The sequence below is a fragment of the Ceratotherium simum genome, chromosome 5 (assembly GCF_057802395.1).
Source record: "Ceratotherium simum simum isolate JZ-2026a chromosome 5, ASM5780239v1, whole genome shotgun sequence".
Taxonomy (NCBI): Eukaryota; Metazoa; Chordata; class Mammalia; order Perissodactyla; family Rhinocerotidae; genus Ceratotherium; species Ceratotherium simum.
In genome coordinates, this window is record NC_141904.1 from 76,776,147 (window position 1) to 76,790,544 (window position 14,398).

Consider the following 14,398-nt stretch of genomic DNA (forward strand, 5'->3'; position numbering starts at 1 on the left):
CAATGTGAGAAAGACTTGACTCACCATTGCTAGCTTTGAAGATGGAGGAAGGCAGCAGCCTCTAGAAACTGGAAAAGCCGAGGACATGAATTCGCCCCTAGAGCCTCCGGAAAGGAACATAGCCCTGTCAACATCTTGATTTTAGCCCAGTAAAATCTGTGTCAGACTTCTGACCCACAGGATTGTGGTACTGGTTACAGCAGCAATGGGAAACTAATACAACCAAATGAAAGCTGATATCGCCATCATTTTTTTAACCAGCCTAGATCTTGCCTCTGCACTTCAGATTGTTCACTTTACACCTCTACATGAATATTTAATGCATAAACATTGAGTTTCAGACTTGTCTCCAAAACGTGATCCTTCCACTGTCTTTCCGCTCTCAGTAAATGGTGTCTCCATTCTCCCAGGCCAAAAAACATGGAATGATCTCTGATCCTTCTTTCACAATCCTCATGTAATCCATCTATCAGCTCTACCTTCAAAATATAACTCAAATCTGACCACTTTTTCCTTTCCTAGCACTACCATGCTTGTACCACTTTTATAGCCACCATCAATTCTCAGACTTACTGCAATGTCTTCCAAATTGGTTGCTCCTCTTCCTCCCTTTCCTCTTATAGTTTAATCTATAAAACATTGACTGCTCCTTTTAAAATATCAGATATACCATTTTTCTGCTCGAAGTCCTCCCATGGCTTCTCATCTCGTGCAAAGTGAAATCTAAGTGCTCACAGTGACCTCCCTGCTCCTGCATCATCTGGGTCTTGGAACCTGCTCTTCCCTTTATCTGGAACTGTCTTATCCCAAGGGTCTATACTGCTTGCTTTTGCCTTCTTTCAGGTTTTTACTCAAATGTTACCTTATTAGACAGGCCTTCTCAACCACCCTCTAAAAATATTACCGCCACCCAGACATCCCATTTCCTTTGCTTTTTTTTGATAGTGCTTATTATCACCTGATATATAACTTTTTCATGATTTTTTAGTTCTGTCTCCACCATTAAAATGTAAGGTCCACAGAGCAAGGACTTGATCTGGTTAGTTCTTGTTATATCCTCAGCACTTAAAGCAAGGTCTGGCATGTTGATGAGTGTTCAATAGATATCTGTTGGCTGACTGATATAGCAAAATGGTCATATATATTAATAATTGGAAACAGGTTCACCTAAGTATAGCAGGAATTTAATATAGGGAGCCTTGAAGTCAGATTGCTTTGGGATTGGATACAGGTTTTTGCATTTACTAGTTCTGTGGCCTGGGGCAAGTGAATTAACCTCTCTGAGCTTTCATTTTCTCATCTATAAAATGCGAATTGTTGTAAGGATTGAATGGCATGACATAAGTCTGGAGTTTAGAGGAGGGATTCGGACTGGAGATAGGAATCTGGAAAGTCATATGCATACAGATGATACAAAAAGCCATGAGCCTGGATGAGGTCACCCACTGAAGGGTATAGACAGAGAAGAGGTGAAAAAAATAGCCATAGAGCACTCCAAATATTTTGATATTGGAGAATAAAGGGAAACAGCAAAAGACAATAAGGAGGAACACTCAGAAAGGAAGGAAAAGAGCTAGAAAGAGCTATCACCCAGAAGACAAAAGAAGTAATTCATTGTACCAATGCTATTGATAAATTAAGATGAGGCATATAGTAAATACTTAATAAAAGTTAGCTGTATACAGTATGTACCTGTATTAGTTTACTTTTGCTACCCTTACAAAATACCACAGACTGGGTGGCTTAACAGAAATGTATATTTTCAGAGTTCCAGAGGCTGGAAGTCCCAGATGAAGGTGTTGGAAGTTTGGTTTATCCCGAGTCCTCTCCGCTTGTTTTGCAGATGGCTGCCTCCTCATTCTGTCCTCACATGGTCTTTTCTCTGTGTGTGCAACCCTGTTTAAAGGCCCTGTCTCCAAATGTAGCCACATTGAGGGTTGGGGCTTTAACATATGAATTTTGGGAAACATACTTCAGCCTGTAATAGTAACTATTTCCTATATGGTTGCCTGTGTGTGCAGATTTGCGTGTATATGTATATGTGTGTGTACATGTGTGTGAAATAGAAGCACACGTATAGTAATACAAGTAATGGTTATTTCCGGGTACAGACTTTAAGTGGTTTTATTTCTTTATTTAACTTTTCTGGACTTTGTAAACTTTCAGCAATAAACATGTATTACTTTTATAATCAGAAAAAATATAAATGTTTTAAGAAAGTAGCACTATTGTTATTTCAGAGCAGGAAAAATCATGGTATTGGGCAGAGAGATATTCAAAGACAGTGTGAATGGAGATGCCAGGTGACTACTGCTGAAGGGGTGTGCATAATCGGAAGAAAACACATCAAAATTCCTCTTGATCTCTGAGAGCCTATGAGAGTATTATCTAGATACGTAAATAGGTAATTTAGAACATAAGTAAATGTGGAATATTATAATACTTTTGTATCACTCTTTTTTGGATATACAAAGACTTCACTATTGGTTTGCTCCCAAAGTGTATTTGTGAAACACTATATCCAGGGAATGATAATAGGTATTAAAGGGATAAAGGTTTCAGTGATCACGTAGGTTGGGAAACTCTAGGTTTCCCAATTTCTTTACTTCAAGACTTTTCAGAATTTTACTATACATACATAATCATATGTTATTTTTCTAAATTGTAATGGCATGAATCTCCATGAAGGAGATAAAATATATAGCATTTTCCAAACACATTTGATTATGGAACCTCGCCTCTTTTTTAGTATTTTGTTTAAGTAATATTTTATAGAAGACACATTGAGAAGTGCTACTGCATACAAACGACACAAAAACTTCCTGATTTAAAAATATGTTACAAAAATACAGTATAAAGACAAACACATGGACAAATGGAACAAAACAGAGAGCCCAGAAGGAAACCCTTGCATCTATCTAAAATAGTTAAACTTATAGAAGCAGAAAATAGAATGGTGATTGCCAACAGAAGGGGGGAGGGGGAAACGAGGAGTTGTTCAATGGGTATAAAGTTACAATTACACAAGATGAATAAATTCTAAATATCTGCTGTACAACATAGTGCCTATAGTTAATAATATGGTATTGTGCACTTAAAATTTGTTAAGAGGGTGGATCTATGTTAAGTATTCTTACCACACACACATAAAAGCAAAGGGACATGAGGAAATTTTGGAGGTGATATGTTTACTACCTTGATTATGGTGATGGTAACACTTGTGTATGCATTATGTCCAAACTCAGCAAATTTCATACATTAAATATGTGCAGTTTTTTGTATATCAATTATACCTCAATAAAGCTGTAAAAAACAACAACAACAAAACTACTGTTCTCAATTTTAGCATGTATCAGGACTTGTTCAAGTACAAATTGCTGGTCCCACCCCCAGAGTTTCTGATTCAGTAGGTCTAGAGTGGGGACCTAGAATTGGTATTTCTAACAAGTTCTTAGATGATGCTAGTGAGGCTAATGCTGCTCATCCTGGGAACCGCACTTTGAGAACCTGCTCTTCGGCAACAACCTGAAACAGATGGGGTTAATTCATTTCAACTTGCTCATCTGAGAATCATGTGGACTTGAACTTTGCAACTCTCTCATTTCAACAGCAAATAGAGGGCCAACCAGAAAATCTCCATACCAACCCAGTGGTTACACCAGTCATTTATTGGTGGCCAGAGCCCTTTGTACTGCTGGCTGCATGCTCCCAAGAAATAAAGTTAACATGTGTGGTTTTCTACATGAGTGTGTGAAATGCTTACCTGGAGAACTCTCCTTTAGAACATGGAAGAATCAGACCATACTATATCAAAATCTGGCACATCTGTTAAGGGCATGGACACTTTGCAGACTATCAAGAATCCTGGAATAATATTTTTTTGTGCAAGCCTGCATGCAATAACCTAGAATCAGAAGAAATCAATAAACTTGGTACTCCACATTGAATTGAGATGTTCTGGATGAACAACTTACCCAAATCTCCTTTGGTTATAGGCTGCTATCTCTTAGGCCACCAATGACATGGGATCCTTTCAAAATGAGTGATTCTACCCTGGCTGATATCAGAATCACTTCTGGCCTTTTAGAAATTGGACCCTCTCTAGCCCTACTGAGTTAGCAATCTCACAGGGATGAGGCTGGGGAATTTCTCCTGAAAACAAAACCAGCAATCTCTCTGCAGGTCATTTTGATGCACAGCTGTGTTGGGAACCCAAGGCTTAGACATCTGAGCAATGTTAAAATGTGAATATCCCTGGAATACACAAGATAGGACCCACTTAAAGACCACACTGGTAATAATTGCCATCTCAGTGTGGAAGAAGAACCAGGAAGCAGGTTTTGATCCAGGGATGGATGGAAATAATTTGAAGGCATACAGAATGTTAATGGCTAGAGGGGAGGTTGCTGAGATTCAGACTGGGAAAAGCATAGGCTGTGTCGTGAGGAGGAACCGAGTTTGAATTCTGTCTCTGCCACTGTTACATAACATTAGTCAAGTTATTTAACCTCTTGGAGTCTCACTTTCCTCCTTCCTGATTTGTGGAATAGAGAGATAGGAAATAGTGCCTACCTCCTAAGGATTCTATGGGAATTAAATGAAATTATGAGTGGCAAGTACACAATTTTGCCTTAACAATGTTCCTGAAAATTTGGAAGAAATATGACAGTGTCTTTTATGACAAGCATAAAATACAACTCAAGCATACATACAACTAGTTATCTCACCAAGAAGTGGCAGCTGGGTTTGCCAGTTTCATAATGACACAACCATGAAATATTAAAATTGTCTATGACTGGAAATTGCTAGGAGGGACACAAAGAGAAAGCATTCTGTTCTCAAGCTGAGAGTGAATAAAAATGGAATTTGAGGCAGCTACGTTAGTTCTAGTAGTATTAAGTAGCAAGTAATTCCTGCTTTTTAAATACAAAAAATTATGCTGTGGCCATAAGTGTCCCTGCAGGAGATGAAGAAATAGTGACAAAGCAGGGGCTTTCAACCGAACAATCACAATGACACACGGACGTTTTGAAGGAAAATGCCTCATCTCTGACTTTTCACAGGATGTCAGAATCTTTGATTATTAATGTTCACTACTCCAGCAGTTAGACTCTTGTCAATTAAGCATCCATTTATTTCTTCTGGCTAGGAGGGTTTTGGTACAAAAGTCAGTCTCTCTACGGATATATTGGCATTGCTTTTGCTCCTGAATGGAGAGGCCAGAGAAGCCTCAGAGCAGTTTATATAAAAGTACAGCAAAGTTCTTTCTCTCTTCATTTCTCTCTGGCTAGAGTTGAATGTGGCAGAGCTGGCTTGTAAAGTCAGAAGAAGGGACTGCCAGAGATGGCAGTCTGGAGACTATTAAATGGAGAGTGCTCATTTCCCTGGTTTTGATGCAGTCATATCATCTGTAAATTATAGCACTCAGGTGTTTTTCCATTTAGCCATTATTCTGTCATTTGTTTAGCTGCCAATCCTCTCCCTCCTTAACCACGTGCTGTTATAAACTCCAGAAGTAGCTGTTTTAGGAGTGAGCCAGTTCAGGGAGAATAAATATACAGAAAAACAAATGGTATAAAAGTAGACTAATTTTTGTTTAACATCTTTTACATTATATTTTCATCACCAGCTACTAATCTGACCCTTTACATAAATTCTACCCTGGTTTATATTTTGAATGTGACTTGAATCTTGACTGTTAAACATTTCAGGACTGGCTAAATACCCATTGTAATTATAATCTTTAATTTGTTCACTGGTGGGAACTACTTTAACCTCAGTCTTTGTTCTTTCATATTTATGATTCTGGAAGCTTTAGTGAGTTGTGGGAAAGAGTCAGTTTACATAATTAAGATGCTTCCCAGTTGTAATTTTGCCATTTGGAATCTTTTCAATACTTTTCTAAAAGAGTAAGCTGGATAACCCACTGAGATGATGACTCCAGGCTGAATGTGACAGAGCCACCCAACTTCATGAATGGGGCTGATCCCTGATGTCTCAAATCTGAGAGATAGCAGTTTCTGTGTCTAAGTGGCTGTACTAGACATCTGTGATCTTTGTCAGCATCCATTTCCCCTTCTGATAAAACAATATTGTTTTTCTTAGGGGAAACAACTCTCTCCCCTTCTTAGTCCATTTGGCTTGGGTAGTGCTGGTCCCAACCCATGGGATGGATTAGGTTTATGACCTAAGCTTGGCCAGTCAGAGTACATTCCACCGCTTGTCCAGTTAGTGGTTGAGGGATGGGCACGTGAACCAAGGCAGGACAATAATGTTCAGTTCTGGGACTTTTCTCTGGAACCACTGGGGTAAAATGCTGTTTCTTTGGTTTACTTAGCTGATAAAATATAGGCCTAGAGTTGATGGTGGCTATCTTTTCTTTTGGAGAATAAAGACAATAAAGAAGAAAGCAGAGTCAAAAGATGGAGAAATGGGGGAAAAGAGAGAGAGAGAGAGGAATGAAATATGATTTGAACTTCTGGTTATAGCTTTACCTGAACATATAGTTACCTGTGACTTTTCAATTACATGAGTTGATAAATCCTCATTTTGCATAAACCAGTTTGAGTTAGGTTTTCAGTTGCTTTCACCTAAAAGATTCCTAACTCCAAATCCCAAGATTAGGATACAGAAGATGTTGGGATTATACTTTGCTTTCTCTCTCTTTCTCTTATATGTGTGACTTTAGATAAATTAAAAAAAATCTTTAGCTTTTGTTTTGTATAACATGAAATAATGGATGCAAAATACTTAGCACCATTTTTAGCACATACTGTGTTCAATAAACAATAATTTCCATTATTATTGTTGCAATTTATAAATTAGTAACAGCAGTCATAATAGTAATAGGCACCCTCTCCTCCCCATACTACTGGCAACCTTGACAAGAGCATCCTAACTTTTTTTTTTCAAGGCATCAGATTTTTAATTTTTTTTTAATTGTGGTGAAATACACATAACATACCATCTTATCTATTTTTAAGTATGCAATTCAATAGCATTACGTACATTCACGTTATGCTGTCATCACCACCATTCACCCACAGAACACTTCATCTTGTAAAACTGAAATTCTGTACCCGTTAAACAAGAACTCCCCAATTCCCCCTCTCCCCAGCCTCTGGCAACCACCATTATACCTCTGTCTCTATGAATTTGATAACTCTAGGTACCTCATATAAGTGGAATCAGACAGTATTTGTCTTTTTGTGACTGGCTCACTTCAGTAAGCATTATGTCCTCAAGGTTTGTCCACGTTGTAGTATGTGTCAGAATTTCCTTCCATTTTAAGGCTGAATAATGTTCCATAGTATGTTTATACTACATTTTGTTTATCCATTCATTCATTGATGGACACTTGGGTTGCTTCCAGGTTTTGGCTATTGTGAATAATGCTACTGTGAGCAGGTGTGTGCAAATATCTCTTCAAGATCCTGTTTTCAAGTCTTTCTGGTATATACCGAGAAGTGGAATTGCTGGATCATATGGTAATTCTACGTTTTTTTTTTTTTGAGAAAATGCCATGCTATAAGGCGTCTGTCTTGAAGATAAATCTGAGAGACGAAGGCTGGGGGCAGGATGCCATTCTCTGGCTAGAGATGATAAGAACCTCAATTTCAGGCTGTTGGGAATAGAAGGAGGGGAATGTAGGTAAGCAATTGACAAGAACTTGGTGCTAATTAGCCTTAAGAGAAGGGAGAGGTGGGCATTCCTGATGACTCCTTTACGGGGTATCTCCAGACTTTGGGGGGGCTGAAGCCTATATAAGTTTAGGGGCCCTCCTTAAAAATAATAATTTAAAAAGTGAATGAAAAAATTAAGTGCAGGGCTCTGAAAGGGGTCCATAGAAGTGAGGAGGCCCTTCTAACGTCCCACTGAGGGAGAAGAGCATGTGCAGTGGCATCATTTGTATTTGGCCTACCAGCATCATTTTCCTCTGGGGCTGTGCGTCTTCCCTCTCTCAGCTCCTGTGGTGCCGGGGGAGCTGCCTGCTCCCCTCTCACACCATCTCAGGCCCAGTTCTGCCAATCAGAGCTTTTCTCTCTGTGGCTACATGATTGTTGTGGAGATGGGTAGGTGACCCAAACCAAGCCAAGGAGACAATTCTGGAACTTTTGTTGAAACTGTTGAGAAAAATAATTCACTTTTCTTTTGTGGCTGCTGAGAGGTTAGGGTGTAAGCCTGGACCTTCTGGTGGTGAATTTGACACCAAGGGGGAAGAGTCAACAGAAGAGAAGTGGTATATGGAGAAGTGGCCTGTGATACCCTTGACTGACTTCCTGGATCCAGTCATGCCTAAAACTAGATCTACTCTAGCCTTTTTTGTCACATGAACCAATTAAGCCCACTTTTTGTTTACATCACTTTGAGTTAGTTTTCTGTCTGTTGTAACCAAAATATTCAGCTTCCATATCTATTCACCAAAAAGAGGTGGCAGGCCCTGCTTGGATCACATGCCTCCTTGGACCCAATAACTGTCTAGGGGGATAGGGTAAACCCTTTGACAAGTCTGCCACATACCCGCCTCTGGTGGCGAAGGAGGTGGCTATGTGACTGAGAGACTAACAATATCACATGGAGTGAGTGGTGGGCGCTTCCTGAAACGAAGAGATGCAGTGCAGCCCCCCCGCCCACAAAAAAAACAGATGTGCCTTGCAAAAGTGAAAGCAATCTATATCGTCTCTTCAGTTTGACCTCTTGCTAAAAGCTCTACTCTTTTACTCCCCTCCTTCCATATTTTATGTTTTTGATATCACCAAGAGTAGTGGTAAATTTGTTGTGTCCGTGGGAGGAGGTGAGTTCAGAGTCTGCCTATGCTGCCATCTTGACACCGTCCCTTGAACATCCTAACTTTTGATAACATAACTGATTTTATCAGTTGCCTCCAAAAAAGCTCAAGGATATGATTATTTTTACCAATTGTATGAGGAAATAGACATCCTAATTTGCTAGAAACCACACAGAGCACTTCACTTAACATGAACACACACACACACACACACACACACTCACACACGACTGGCATCTTCTTTTCTAACTGTAGCAGGGAAAGTCATCACGGATGCTAGAATCTAGCTGCATATTTCCAAAAGCATTACAAAAATATAACTTACAATAAACTTTCAAAATGCCACTTCTTAAAGATCATTCTCTTGGAAATGAAATTAACATGCTTGAAAACTGTGGTAAGAAAGCACCAGAAGCATGCCTTCTTCCACATTCTGAGTAAAAAGATTATTTGGGATGCAAATCTCAAATAGAGCCTTACTTGTGGGCTACAACCTAGGGTTCTGACTATTGATAAATACATCAATTCAATAAGAAAAATGAAAAATGCTAAGGAGAGTGTTTGAGACATAATATATGCTCAACAAATGTCATTCCATGCCTTCTCATCCATCCACCCATCCATCATACATTCAGGGCCTAAATGTGTCAGTACAAATAAAAATCATTCAAACATTTTTTTTTTACCCTTCTAATTAGAAAACAATAAACTGGCTAAATATTTCCACTTCTCCAGTTGTATAGAAGAGAAACAGGTTTATGTTGTACTTAATAGCATATTATATTAAAATATTATATTAGTTATGAAATCTTGAGTATATCATAATTAATGCTAAGTTATACTGCCATATGTCAATCAAGACAAAATTTGATATACAAGGAAACAACCAAACAATAGTCACTGATGTATAGGCAGGCCCTGTTTTCCAGCAAAAGGCCCTCATTACCTCGTCTTGATAGGTAAATTGAAGGAGAACCCAAATCCACTCCTCCTGCATTTTATGTGCAGTGGAGACCTCTTCTATTGGGAATGCTTTCAGGAATTCAAAATCAGCTTGTGCATGGTTCCAGAAGTAGACACTAAAGGCCTGAAAAGATCTGTGATCAGGGCCTGTTTCTGCTAATATGAAAAGAAGATATCCTCTATTTGAAGCAGAATTGAAGGGGCTCTTGATGTACAAAAGTAGCTTCAAATGTATTAACAACATACATGATTTTCCCTTGAAAGAATAGGAAATAGTACTTCTGTTGCAACTGTTCTGTTACAACAAAGTTCTACAACTTTTCTTCTTTCTCCCCTACCCTTTAAAACAGACTTTCTGAAAGTATGCTTACTGTGTAAGTGGAAAAGCTCTTTGATTGTGTGCTTTCAGGAAGGGACAAAGTGTTTGTATCCAGAAATAATTTACGGTGAAATTGAAAAGGTGGTGGTCTGTGCAGCCTTCCTCTCTTTCCCAGGGTGTAGTGGTGGGATCATGAGTTTTAGACACGCAGAGACTTGGATTCAGAGACTAAATCCCGATTTTGCCCTTAAATGTCTACAAACTTGGGCAAGGACACATTAAACTCTCTGAACCTCTACTTTTTTACTTGCAAAATGAGGATAATTATATCTACCTCAGAGCTATAAGAGAATTACAGAAAGAAATATAAGCAAAGAACTCTATCTTCTGCCTGACATCCTGAGATATGTTACCTGTGTCTTAGTGGACAGATATTCACGCAACTCTCCGACTCCCCTGACCCAGAACTCTTTATTCTCACGTAGTTACTTTTTAATATGCCTTTTGCGATGCCCAGGAAATAGCCTGTGCAAGAACTTAAGTATCTCTCTTTTTCTCAACCAAAATTTACCTATGGTGTATTTCATTTTCAAACTGAAAATGGGATCCAATGTGTCCAGGGTGAAGGGCTGTCCCAGCTGCCTGTCTTCTGCAGGACTCCAAGCCCCTGTTCCAGCCCCCATGGTAGAGCTCAGCCCACCCCCTCTGCAGTGAGTGGCAAGTCTTTTCTTGCCTCTGATGATGGACTCAATAAACAGCACTGGACAAGGCAAAAAACAAAAAAACAAAAAATGAAAAAACACCTGAAAACGGGAGGTAGAAGGTACTTAAAGAGATACAGGACAGCATTGTGAAATGAACAGAAGACTTAGTCACCTCATCCCCTGGAGCTCCACAAATGACCTGTCTTGGACAAGCCACTTGACTCCTCATGCTCAGCCTGTCTCATTTGCAAAATGGCAATAATTTTTCCTCACTCATAGGGCTGCTGTTTAGATGATATGTCATTCTACGCAGGAAAAAACTGTATAACACATACTGAGTCATACCAATATGGGAAATTATTGTCAACTAGTAGTTAATTACCTTTTTCGTGAACTAGTGTCTTAGCCTGGTAAAAATGCTCAATAAAGCCCAATGAAAGTAAGGTATGTTTTTGGTATGGTGGAAAGAACCCTATTCTTGAAGTCAGATTGACATAGATTCTTCTAATTCCATCACTTTCTATCATTGTGACTGCAGATGTATTTCTTTATCTTTCTGATCTTCAATTTTCTCACTTAAAAAAATAGGCTTTACCATTCATAAGATTTTGTGAAGATTAAATGTAATTAGGTATATAAAACAACTAGCATAGTGCCTGGTACAAAGATACTCGATAAAAATTGCCATTATAAAGAAATGGATTTCAGGCAATATGTGGGTTGGGCAGTAGGGTCTGAGAGCAATTATGCTAACAGAGATGGCTGCTGCTTTTCTCATCCACATGAAAGTTGAGCTTTTTCTTAAAATTTTGGGGTTTTCCTGGGAGCCAGTATATAATTGATTCCCTTTGGACTGTCCCTGAGATGAGTTAGTAGAAGACAAGGCAATTCTTTATGTAATCGGTTGAAGACAGAGTGCCACAAAGACTCCTTCTAGGTCCTGATCTGGGGAAACAGACCATAACGTGGTTACCTTCTTCAATTGCAACTAGTAAGAACCAAACATAAAAAGAATGAGATTAGCTGACTGTAGGAGTAAGCAGAATATTCACAAATGTGGTCCTGAGGAGCCTTGCGTGTCTCCCAAATCTAATCAAGATAACAAAGGCAGATCATCAGGTTATGCTGACTGGTTTCTAAGCGGCGCACAGGAAGCTGTGCTATATTCAGCTGTTCTGAAACTTGCCTAGCAGAGTTAAAGTATATAAAATATTGACAAGCTCTGTCCAAGGGTAAAGGATGAGAAGATTATAATAATTATAAAGGTTTTACATGGTCCAGTGAAATACTCCTTCAGATCATAGAAAAAAAAAACAACTGCTTTTTTCCATGAAGGTTTTTGAAAACTAACTTAGTTTACTAGTTAAGTTCTGAAAGATAAGGGTGTGCCATAGAAAGCGGAATTTTGTTTATTGAATCTTCATTGTAAATTTAAACACTAGCATTTCAGTTCATAGACCAATCTTTGATACTCTGATTAGCATCCATCAGTTCACTAGAGCTTAGAGATTTTTGAGGAAATTAAGATAAAAGGATAAGAATTGGCCACAAAAAGGAGAACGGAGAAGCAGTCAAGAGAGAACAGGAATGTGGATAACTTCTTATTTCTGAACTTATTCAAGGTTTACGTTGGATATTAAGACCAGAGTGAACCCTTAGGAGAAAGGATTGTAGAGAAGACTGAAAGTGCAGTTGTCAATGAATTTGGAGAAATGATGCAGCCTCAAGATGAGGAATATGTGATAGAAGTATGTGTTGAGTGAGCCCTCCCAAAATTTTAAAAATAGTTCTAGTTTATAAATGCTATAAAAGCTTAAATACATTTATTGTCAATAAGAATAGTTAGGACAGTTATTAAAAACTTGAAACAACTTAGTACCATACATGATTTTTTTTGGTAGGCTCCTAATATGTGTTTAAAATATAAGCAAGAGGCTCTTACAGCCATTTTCTCACGTGAAAAGTGAACAACAGTACAGTGACTGAGAGCACGGGCTCTGGAGCCAGATGGCCCTGGGTTTGTATTTGGCTTGCTATTTCCTAGGATTGTGGTTTTAGACAACTTACTTTACCTCTCTGAACTTCTGTTTCCATTTCTGTAAAATACTGTGTATTAGTTATTTAGTGCTGCATAACAAATTATCCCAAACCTTGGTGGTTTAAACAATAAATATCTACCATGTTAGGCAGTTTCAGAGAGTCAGGAATTCTGGAGTGGCTTAGTTGGGTGGTTCTGGCTCAAAGTCTTTAATGAGGTTGCAGTCAAGATGTAGACTGGGGTTTCAGTCTTCTCAATGTTTGACTGGGGCTTGGGGATCCACCTCCATGTTGGCTGCATCACATGGGTGTTGGCTTCAGCTCCTCACCTTATGAACCTCTCCAGTGGGCTGCTTGAGTACCCTCAAGACATGGCAGCTGGCTTTCCCCAGAGCAAGTGATCCAAGAAAGAACAAGATGGAAGCCAGAGTGTCTCTTATAGTCTAGCCTTGGAAGTCACGTACCATCACTTCTTTCACTTTCTTTTGGTCACACAACCAATCCTGATATACTACGGGAGGTGACTACTCAAGGACATAAACACCCAGAGGTGGAAATAATTGTGGAATCTTGGAGGCCTGCTATAGTAACAGTTTATCTTGTTACGCTAAGAATTAAATAAGATACAGCTTACAAATCAATTAACCTAGTCCCTGATACATGACAAGGGCTCAATTAGTTAGTAGCTAAGTCTAAGTAAGATCTTCATGCTTCTTTTATTATGAGAGTTTAAGTGCCTAGTTATTATTATTTTTACTATTGCCAATATTATTGTTATTACTCTCATCAATTTACCAAAGACTTCAGCACTGTAGTAATTGTGACTATTAGCAGATAATGTCTCCTTTTCGGAGATCCACTTTTACCTCCAAACACAAGTACCCTCAGTTTGGGAGTGGAGATAGATACTTGGGAATTCTATATCCTGGTCATCCATACTAAAAGAGACCCTTCTCTAAATCCTGCCCGCACACCGAAGCTCTTCCTTAATTAAATCCAGAAAGTAATATACTTCCCTTTCTTCTTGACAATGTATTCTGAGTCTTAAAATGAGAGAGAGTGATCAAAAACAGACTAATTAATTCTTATCTTCTATTATTGCTCTAAGGCAGACAGGGAGTATTATTTTTATCGTGTTTCACAGATAAGGACACTGGAACTCAGGGAAAAGAGGTGGCTTGTCCAAATTTCCCCAGAAAATTAGATGGAGAGACATAATTGAACCCAGGTCTTTCACACACAACGCTTACTGTGTTTTTCTCTCTCTTATCTGTTACCTGAACCTGACTAGAGCCTGGTGGAAAGGGGGTGCCCTGCTAGAGAATGCACTGTGTTTTTCCTTCTTTCCTCACTACTTCACTAAGAAAAGAACCAGAAAACCATGTGGAAGTCACTAATATCAACCTTCCCCTAGTGTTATTGACTGTGGTAACCCTTTGAAAGGTAAAGAGCAACTTATAATCATGGAAGTAGCCTCCCTCTGAAGAATAGGCTCAGAGGGGCTGGTCCTCTTTTTTAAGAAGAGAATGTAATTGGCGATGCTTTGTATTTTGAAAGCTTGAAAGAAGGGCTATCCGGTCCCCAGGG